The 11,184-nt window shown below is 38.0% G+C and overlaps 1 long non-coding RNA gene across 1 annotated transcript; it reads right to left on the reverse strand.

The window, feature by feature from the left end:
* Window positions 1–305: 305 nt before the first annotated feature.
* Window positions 306–10,765, reverse strand: LOC113484897. Its single transcript, XR_003399320.1, has 3 exons — window positions 10,502–10,765; window positions 10,346–10,351; window positions 306–317 (listed from the first exon to the last, which is right to left on the reverse strand). It is a non-coding gene; the product is annotated as an uncharacterized LOC113484897 (long non-coding RNA).
* Between the last annotated feature and the right edge of the window lie 419 nt (window positions 10,766–11,184).

Consider the following 11,184-nt stretch of genomic DNA (forward strand, 5'->3'; position numbering starts at 1 on the left):
CAGGAACAAACTGCTCCAGCATGGGTCCCCCATGGGTCACAAGTGCTGCCAGCAAACCTGCTCCAGTGTGGCGTCCTATCTTCACAGGTCCACAGGTCCTACCAGGAGTATGCTCCAGCATGGTCTTCCCACAGGGTCACAGCCTCCTTTGGGCATCCACCTGCTCCAGCACAGGATCATTCATGTGCTGCAGGTGTGTCTCTGCTGCACCATTAACCTCCATGGGCTGCAGGGACACAGCTGCCTCACCAGGGGCTGCACCACGGGCTGCAGGGGAACCTCTGCTCCAGCCCCTGGAGCACCTCCTGCCCCTCCTGCTTCACTGACCTTCGGGTCTGAAGGACTGTTTCTTTCACAGGTTCTCATTACTGTTCTACAGCAGGGTGTTTTCCCTTGTCTTAAATATGTTAGAGGCACTACCACCATCACTGATGTGCTCAGTCTTGGCCAGCAGCGGGTCCAACTTGGAGCCAGCTGGCATTGGCTCTGTTGGACAAAGGAGAAGCTTCTAGCAGCTTCTCACAGAAGTCACTCCTGTAGACCCCTTGCTACCAAAACCTTGCCATGCAAACCCAATACACAAGATAAACAGAAGATCCGGGCATAAGTCTCCTCTCAGTGTCTCTGAAGAGGGACCCGAAAAGGATATTCTGTATCACAGTTAAGTCCTATGTATTTTTCTTTCATATTTTGAAAGTTTATTACCATGATGAAGAACAAGAATATTTGTTAAGATACGAAAGTCATGGGTGGAAAAATGATTCTCCATTCTCTTCCAAATCAACTGAACACCGAGATTTGCTACATGTAAAAGGTAGCCTACTACAGAGCGATTTCAGTCTTGAAACCATGTCCACTGAGACCACAGCAACCATTTATCCTTGCCATGGAACTATAATACCTTGCAGAAATGACATGGAGAAAAAAACAAATGAAAACCCAGATATATTCATACATGATCCACATTCAGGTTTTAAACTGATTAAAATAATCATAAACTGCTGTGATACAGAAGAGCATAATTGATAAGGAAATTTTCTAAATATTTTCTTCGATCTTTATGAGATATTGTATGTAGAACAGTTATTTGATAATAATATAGCTGCATCATGGATAAAAAGATGTACACATTCTCTAACTGGGGAAAATGAGGTGAAAAATGTAATGCTAATACTTTCCTGATTATAAAATGATTGCCCAGTTACCAAATATAGCAAAAGTCTAAGGGAAATCTATTTGCTATTCATCTTCAAGTGTTAGGAGTGTGTCTCTTTCTAACACAAACATGAATTTACATCACACAGATGTCATTCTGAATAAGGAGAATTTGTCCTGAAAGAGTTTAGTAATGTAGCTGTAAGACTCCTAGATAATTTGTGGGTGTGGATGGGGATAGGGGCGTGCCCACATATCTCCTTCATATCTACTTGGTGTGTTTTTTTTCAGAAATAAACCTAACTACATGAATTAAATCCAAGTCATGTTGTTCACTTAGATTTAGTAGTCAAATTGCTTTTGATTCCAGTGAAGGAAAAAATAATTAAAATCTAGTACTAGGGAAAAACAATGAGTTAAATGGTCATTTTTGTTTATAAGGAGAAGATGAAAATCAAGTCAGAACCTAAATGGTTTGTTGAATATTTATTTTACTCCAAAAAAGAAATAAATTAATTTGCTTCTCAGTTGCCTGCCATTTTTCCTTCCCTCAATTATATAAATGGAACTTTTTGATTTTACCACTATATGAAACTGATAAGCAAAAGACTTTTTTTTTTTTTTTTTTTTTTTTTTTTTTTTTAAACAGAATTATTTCAGATATTTGGTTTACTTCAGAGTTTCACAAACAGTTGGCACAACAGAGAATACTATAGCTTCTTACATGGATGCAGGAATGAGTGTCCAACTGTTCTTAAAATGCTTTTTCCACAAGAGAAAACACACTGTTGAATGACACCCTTTGGTACCATGTCTGAACAAGGATAAAAAGAAAGTGGGATACACTCCAGTCTTGGTTGCCCAGTGTACATTTCAAAACATGTTAGTATACTGACATAGATGGAATTATTTCACACATAACACGATGTAGCTGAAACTTTATTTTTGTTCAAACCAAAATCTGACATGTAAAACAGAATTTGGAGGCTAACATTTAATTAAAAAATGATTGAATCTGTAAGCAGAAAATAATGAATTTATTTTAAACCTTTTCTCAGCACAAAATCTAAGGCAACTCATTTGTTGCACACAGTGACATGGAAAGACTAAAAGACAATATATACAATGTCATGACTTAAATGAAGGAACATGACAATAAATACCGGTTTTGAATAACACCTACAGAATATAGCAGCCATTGGCAAATTCCCATACTTCAGTGCTGCAATGATCTATGTGCCAGTATTTTAAAGATATTATGCTGATTATTTTTCACTTGAAACATACAATAAGAGACGTATCAGCCAACTCTATAGATATTTCAGCATATCCTTGACACTTTTTTGAATAAGACAGATTTTGTATAGGGAAAGTTTTCAAACTTCAGGGCTGAAAAAGGGAAAATATTTCTTGTGATTTAAGTCTTTTCCTTGACTAAAAATAAATCCCTAGAACAAGTGTAACTGTTCAGTGTTTAACAGAGCACTAGATGGGGCAGTCAAGAGAATTTTGGGGGCACTAAGAGAATTTTTTTTATGAATTCTGGTGGAATTTATGAAATGGTCCCATTGTAGAACATTTTAAGATTATGGAGGCTATAAATTTTCAGGGGTGTGATATGTTTCTCAGGATCCACAGCAAGAGACTGGTGGCTGGTCTTCAAGAAGGGATAGCCAAAATGCAAGGAAGCACTATTACAGAAAAAAAGATGCTTTGATGAAACAGTAATTTGACAAAATCAGAATAAGATGCAGGAGAAAGGAACAACAACATAGACTTTCATGTTGTTGGACTATGGAACTAGTCAAGGAAAAGGGAGGAGTTTGGATAATAAAATATATTTTAAGTGTAAAGTGCTAAGAAAAAAGAGGTTACACATTCTTCATGTCTTTTATTTGTTTCTTATCTGGCAAATTCCTGAGCTATCCACTGTAGAAAGTGTTTTCTTTCTTGAACCTGTGCATCCTTGTACGCTTCCATAATCAGACATCCCTGAAGACTTGTAAACACAGAAGTCCTACACAAGACTGGATCACTAGAAAAATTTGTAATTAATCTAGCCAAAGGATGAATTTATGAGAAAGTAGGAGGATTAAAACTAATCCCTAGGTTTAAGGCAGTTGTGAAAAGTTCCTGAAAAACGATAAAAGACCCTGCTGAAATCAGAGGGCCTAGTGCAGAAGAAGTTGCCTTTCTATATACTTGGCTTGTTTAGACATTTTACTAATTCTGTTTGGTGCAGTGCTCATGTGCTCCCAAAGTCCTGAATCAGTTAAGAATTGTTTGATTATGCTATGTTCAGTGAAGCTCCTCAGATCTGTTGACTGTTCACTTACTGAGGGATACCAGGTACTTAAAGGGCCTATACTAGGACTGGCCATAGATGGCTTATTGTTTGACTGAAGAGAGTATTAATCCTTTGCATAAAGTTGAGATAAATAAAGTTATGAGTGATATTTGAATGGATAAGAAATGTGACCATCAGTAAATACTTCTATGAATTCTTAGATACAAAAGCTAGTCAGCTATGAATTGCTGAAATGCAGATTATATGTTTATGAGGGGACAGTATATACCAAAATAGCAGTTATTTGCATTTCTGATTTCAGCAAATATTGAATTCAGAAGAAAAAACTATGCTAGAGAATAAAACTGTTCTCTTGATCAGTTGATTTTGTTTCAGTTTATTTTTAAAATCTCTAACCCATAGCTCTGACTAAAAGATTGCAGGCTACTTGTGAAAATAACCATAAAATGATACTGGCTTGCTTCAATCCCATTTTAACACGGCAAAACTAGCCGAGCCTTTGGTGGCATATTCTAAATCAGGAATTATAGTACCACCCAAGAACAAGTGACTGTTTCATTTCAAAACTGTAAGCATGTTATCCTTCTTTAATATAAACTCCCCCTGGAAGTAATACTTTGAGAAACAGATTATGATAAACCTGAGGAGATAAACAGCCTGTGAACTTTATTGAGTCAGGCTGTAAACATCTTCAGTTTCTACTCATGTCCGTGGGATCTGCCAGAGCTCAATGATTTTTGGGATCAAGTTTTGAATAGAATCATCATCAAAATACTCATCTTTCCATTTGGACAGCAGAATATAGAAACAATGTGTTTCTCTCCTGTTCAAACTGCACTGGAGATATCAAATAATTTCCTATAAGAATTATTAATTTCAAATTACAGTCACTTCTGAATATATAAACTAACTTCAGTTATCTTGTAATCTGGTTCGATACTGGATAAGGAAATGAAAAAAAAATCTATCTGTATTTGTTCCTTGGAGGAAAGAAAAATTTAAGTCTAGAGAGATGAGAGTAGGTTGACTATACTAAACTATTTTATAGTAGCAGTAAAGCGAGGAATACAAAGAATGTGGAAAACACATAAAGAAGCTAATTTATGTGAGGAAAACGCTTGAAGTGATGCACTGTCTACAAAATGAGGCTGCAGTCATAACTGCTGTTATAAACCAAAAAAACCCGTTCCTCTAAGAGATGCTACTGCTATGTTTGTAATACCTTAAAAAGCCATTTCACTATTTGTTGTGCATATTATATATGAAATAATTATACACATTCATCTTTAAGCAAATGCTGGTTTTGTCTACATTATGGTAATTTTCATATAAGGATGGAATGAATATTCATGGACATTTTAGTCAATTGGCTATAAATCTATGTAACAAGTAATTAAAAGGACATGACTTCTGTGGAAACACTTCTGAAACACTGCATGGGGGGAACAAGTATGTAGGGTAGATTACCTCTCTTACCACAGACATCCACTTTTAAAATGCATATTTTCTTCCTCCCAATATGCATAACTAATACTGAGTTAACTGAAATCTGAGATCAGGAGATTCTGATATTTCTTGGACTTTTCTGAACCTGAATTGTACTTCTTCATTTGAGTAGTCCCACTGACAGGAATAACCCTAATCGTGGAGGAATACAGTACTGTCCTTAAAACTACTGTCAAGGCAAATAATCTGTTCTTTACTTCTGAATATCAGAACACAAAATGGTTATAAATTCCAAGGTTGTATCTCTGAATATTTGTTTGCCAGGCAGTGGAAATATTACGCTAAATGGGAAGTCAAGCAAGATCACAGATTTTTTTTTTTAGTATGCAAGAGATTTTTTCCTAATGGTTGGATCAGCAGAAATGTCCAAATATTTACTGTTTAATTACTTGCAGTTTAGGAGTAAATGCACTGAGCTGTTTCAAAGTGATTTCCCCCTCTCTTAAATTACATACAATCCTCTGTTAAGTACGTTGATTTCAATTTTTATTTGCATGAAACAAAAACATTTTTTTGACATAATTACTGGCATGCTGTTGAAAATTTGTTGTTTGATTCATCCATTCTTAATATTTTCAAGGACAACTTGTGATATTTTTAACATTCTTGTATAACAGTAAATGGTGATTTTTTTTTTTCTTTTATGGTAATTTCTTTTTCTTTTTTCATTTTTTCCCTTTTCCCTTTTTCTTTTTTTTTTTTTTTTTTTTCTTTTTTAATGATGAATGTTTCAGAGTTTCATATGGGTTTTTTGTGCATTCATTTATTCTCCTTCTCGTTTGCCCTAGAAGTACTGCAGAAATGTTACACACTCAAAACCACCCTCAAAAAAAAGAAGCAACTGACTGTAAAACAAGGTATACTCAAATCTAATTTAGCAGTGGCGATTGTCATTGGTTTGATCAGTTGAAACACATCCAAGCTTTTACACATAAAAGATCAGATGAAAATGGAAGACCTGGAATTGAAGCTACTAAAACGTCTGCTATGGCATAGTTTAGACTGCAAAAAGAGAAACATCTGTTCTTATTCCCTGAATTCACTTTAAATATGGGAATTAAAATGTTTCTACAACCTAAATGGTAAATAGTATGTTTTCAATGTGCTTGTATGTCTTTTTTCATCAAAACTCTAACCTTAGGAAACTCTACCACTGATTTAATGAGTCACAGATTTTGTCTGAAATGGCAACTAAGCTCTTCAGGAGATAGAATACTCATTCCTAAGAAAAGGAACACTTCAAAGAAGAGTTTAGATATCTGTGGACTTCTGCCACAATGCTGTTTTCAGTATAGGCAATGAAATGTTCTCAAGGATAGCTATACTGTAGGTGGTATTTTAGCATTAACAACTGTTTAAGCATTAAAAATTTATATGAAAATACGAGTGGTGTCCCCCAGGGATCGGTTTTGGGGCCACTCCTGTTTAACATCTTTATTGATGATCTAGACGAGGGGATCGAGTGCACCCTCAGTCAGTTTGCAGATGACACCCAGTTGGGTGGGAGTGTTGATCTGCTCGAGGGTAGGGAGGCTCTGCAGAGAGACCTGGACAGGCTGGAGCCATGGGCTGGGGCCAACTGGAGGAGTTTCCATAAGGCCAAATGCCGGGGGCTGCCCTTGGGCCACAACAACCCCCAGCAGTGCTACAGGCTTGGGGAGGAGTGGCTGGAGAGCTGCCAGTCAGAGAGGGACCTGGGGGTGCTGATTGACAACCGGCTGAACAGGAGCCAGCAGTGTGCCCAGGGGGCCAAGAAGGCCAATGGCATCCTGGCTTGTGTCAGCAATAGCGTGGCCAGCAGGGACAGGGAAGGGATCTGACCCTTGTACTCAGCACTGGTGAGGCCGCCCCTCGATTCCTGTGTTCAGTTTTGGGCCCCTCACTACAAAAAGGACATTGAATGACTCGAGCGTGTCCAGAGAAGGGCAACGGAGCTGGTGCAGGGTCTGGAGCACAGGTCGTACGGGGAGCGGCTGAGGGAACTGGGGGTGTTTAGTCTGGAGAAGAGGAGGCTGAGGGGAGACCTCATCGCCCTCTACAGCTACCTGAAAGGAGGTTGCAGAGAGCTGGGGATGAGTCACTTTAACCAAGTAATAAGTAATAGAACAAGAGGGAATGGCCTCAAGTTGCATCAGTAAGGTTTATACTAGGTGTCAGGAAGTATTTCTTTACAGAACAGGTTGTTAGGTGTTGGAATGGGCTGCCCAGAGAGGTGGTGGAGTCCCCATCCCTGGAGATGTTTAAGAGTAGGGTCGACAACGCACTTAGGGATGTGGTACATTTGGGAACCGTCAGTGCTAGGTTAATGGTTGGACTAGATGACCTTCAAGGTCCTTTCCAACCTAGCTGATTCTGTGATTCTGTGAAATTCTGATTCTGAAAGGTGTTGGATATCCTTAAGTGCTGTTACAGTAAATGGGAGTCAAGAGCTTGAAGTGTCTCACAGCAGATGCTTGGAAAAGCCATTCAGGCCCATTATAAATTAAAACTTAGAACTCATTCAAAACTTAATGTGGGAGTATACCAATAAATGTCATTTCCTCTAAGTACAAGCCTTTCAAGCAAAGCAGTCAGGGCTGAAATAAATGGTACCAAGATGATTTTCAAGTACTAGACATTTCCATTAAGCACAACAAAAAGCCACACATTTGAAATTCTGAGTGAATCTATGAAAGCAGGTTAACTATGTCCTGATTTTTCCTACTTAGTGAATAAGTTGTTATGCATTTTTAAGTCCTCCAGCATAGAGTATTAGATATGGTTAATGCCATATTAAAGATTACATACACATATCATTAAAAGACACTATTTTTACACTACCGCATGATGCAAGAAAACTGGAAAAAATTAAACTACATCATTCCTTCTGAAGAAAACTCCTTCTCTAACTTCCTGATTAACATGAGCTAAAAGAACTATTTGTCAAATGATGTTAAAAGATCAATTTATTTCCTCATTCTTTTCAAGTGTAAATTTGAACTGCATCCAGATGAGGTTTAACCAAGTTAAATTACTGAACTGTGTGTCTCTGTGTATGTAAGCAATAAGCTTCATTTAAACCAGCCTTGAATTTCTAGATTCAACTTGAGTCATTTGTTCTTATTAGTATTTCCTGCACAAAGTAGAAAACATCACTTAAGGAGAAATGATTCGTTTAGGAATTGTTTTAACTGCCACTCTTCTGCTGTTCTGTAAAGAAAGATGTTCCAGCTTTTTCTCATTAACTGCATCTCTTATACTCGTCTTTTTCCTCAGACACAGACTATCCATTACATGTTATTTCTAAGTGTACTTGTTTCTAAGTACACTTCTAAGTGTACTTTTCTCTAAGCACACTTCTAAGTGTACTAAGTATTCTAAGCGTCCTGTCTTCTGATGTTCGCTAACTTCTATATACCATAGTAATGGGCATTTTATCCAGTTTCAAAATCTTGAGGCTTTGAATCTTTTTCCATCCTCATCTTCTACATTCTTTTTATCTACCTCTGCTGTGAACTCATTGATATGTGGGACAGTAGCTGCTGCATGAAGGTCGCAGACAGAAGGCACACTTGAATAGACAGCACATTGTTGAATTCTGGATGCAACTTTGCTCTAATACACTTATTATGATAATGAATGTCATACCTTAAATAACAGAAAGAAATTACAGTTTACAGAGGACAAGGGTTTTAGGACAGAAAAGTAGGGAGATGGTGAGACCTGTAATGTAAGAAGACACCATTCCTGTCATTCCTCTGGCAGAAAGATTCAGAGATTCAGAGACAAGTTCAGAAGAAAGTTTAATCTTAAAGTATCACATGGAGTGTTTGAATGATGTAAATGACTGACAGAGATGTATTTCTTTAGTCAGACCACATCATACAAAGTGTAAGCCTGGAAATACCTTGCTGTTCTTGTTGTAACCATTTCTTGCTATATTCTATGACTGTTTTTTTTTATTCTTTTTCCTGGTTCAGCTAGGATAGGGTTAAGTTTCCCCAGCAGAGAAGGGGGAAGGGATCTCCAGCTGGGTTATTCATAACATGCTGATGTCAGGTCCAAGCAGGAACTTTTTCCTTGGTAGCTTTGGTGAAGGGGAGCCCACAGCAGGCTTGTTCCGTAACCATTTGCGGTATTTCTCTGTATATCTTTTGTCTTGTTCACTGTTATTGTTATTCAGATTGTTTCTCACACTGTTGTATTAAATTTCTTCTTATTTTAACCCGGGATTTGTGCCCTACTTGTGTCCGAGGGTGGGGGAGGGACAACGGCAACATGGTCTCCAGTTCTAAACCAACAGATTCTTGCTATATGTCTTCTATTTTTAAACTCATTTGTGAATATGAAGAATTTTATGATGCTACTAGGAAGTCTTAGATTATACCATGAAGGAAAAGACTTTTCAATCTACTCAACTTGAAAGTAACAATCTAAAAAGAAAGAACTATAAACTTCTTTATTCAGTACTTTTTCAAACTTCCAAGTGCACAGGAAATGTATAATGACAATAGATGAGTATTAAGTATGGCAGCCTAAAATGACAGAGGCATCCATTCAGCCAGGTGGAAGGAGTGAACGAAATTCTGACACCCATCTACTATGAGTCATGGCCATTTTACAGTTAGCTACATTTTGTGATGCCATCATCTTAACCCATTTCCACCAATTGATTACTTTAACAAAAACTGATGTGTTAACGACACAGACAATCAGATCATCTATCTTTATCTGAAATCTTTCAAAGGCCTTTGTTTGGAACCTCTCAAGAGGTTCTCTTACAAGCATAAAACTTATTATTCATTTACATTGACTGTAATTCCTCCTTGCAAGTCCTTTTCTTCTATTTCTCTAGATTTAGTTTTCCAACTAACCAGTATGATCTTCATCCCCTTCACATCTGTCCCTATGAGGATGCTGAAGTAGGAACCTGTGAAACTTGCTTGAGGCAAGGTAAATCTTTGAGTAATCTTTTAGCTAAACAGGTGACAGCAAAACCAGCAGAGGAAGAAGAGAGTGACGATCCTGGATTGAGCAAATCAGCTAAGAGGTTATTAGTAGATACTGTGACTATCTGGAGCTGAGGAATAGAACGAAGCTCTGCAGCACCAAACAGAATGAATTGGAGTACTTATTTACATCTTCCATATAGAACATACATCAGGTTCTTTCCACTAAGATGAGTTACCTGGTGATAATCAACAAAATTCTATTCCTCACAACATGTCTCCCTCTGCTAACAGGCAAAAAATCAGTATTCTGAACCTGTCATTGGGTATTTGTACATTTGTGGTATACATCTAGCATACAACAAAAACAGCAGACCATTACTCATATTTAATGTGTAAAAGACTGTCTTAGATAGTGTTTGTCTCAACATTGCTGCTGCACCACTACCACTACCTGGCCTCAACATCCTGTTGCCATGGAGGAGTATGCTCTGAAAGCGATGAAATGTCCCCGAAGAAACCACCATATCCACCTGAAGCCAGAATAACAACTTCCTTGGCAGTGCCTGCGAAGCTGTGCTTGCACGCAAAGCCAAGTGGAGACCACCGTGAACACCTGGGCATGTGCACATGGAAGAACACAGGGCAGCACGTATGACAATGAGCTCCGTGGAAATGGGCAGACTATCTGGGGGAATTGTGGTGACTGGGACAATAAAAGGACTGCGTACTCCTCTCTCGGGGATCGGGGCTGAGATTTTGGGATTTCGACATCACCTCTCTTTTGGCGGAGCTTGGATCAACCTTATCACCTGCACCAAGACTGAGCCAACAGACGTTGCTGGATTTGTGATGGTGGTAACTGATCTTCCTGCATCTCTTCTGTCTGATTGCTTCAGTATTCTGACTTTTTATTTCTTCTCTCTGTCCTATTGCTATTATTGCTTGTTACAGGAAATAGAGCTTATAAGGTTGTACAACATCTAACCTTGTTCGTGTCTTAAGTTCACTCCTAGGATCATTTAAGAACCCTTCCTGACATTGGATCAGGACATGCTTGATGAGACATCCTCAGTTAATGAACAAAAACTAATGTCACTAACCACAGAAATGGTTTGACAGCCATGATTCAACTATAGGTCAAAGGATCGATTGAACTGCTAAGCTTGGACAACAAGCCCAAGCCAGAGTTGACCTATAGATGAATCCTGCATATTTTATAACTGAAAACCATTGTGCTAGTAGGTATTGTACTAAGTAATAACAACCCACCTATCCCGATGTAAA

The sequence above is a fragment of the Athene cunicularia genome (assembly GCF_003259725.1).
Source record: "Athene cunicularia isolate RWA chromosome 1 unlocalized genomic scaffold, athCun1 chr1_part1, whole genome shotgun sequence".
Lineage (NCBI taxonomy): Eukaryota > Metazoa > Chordata > Aves > Strigiformes > Strigidae > Athene > Athene cunicularia.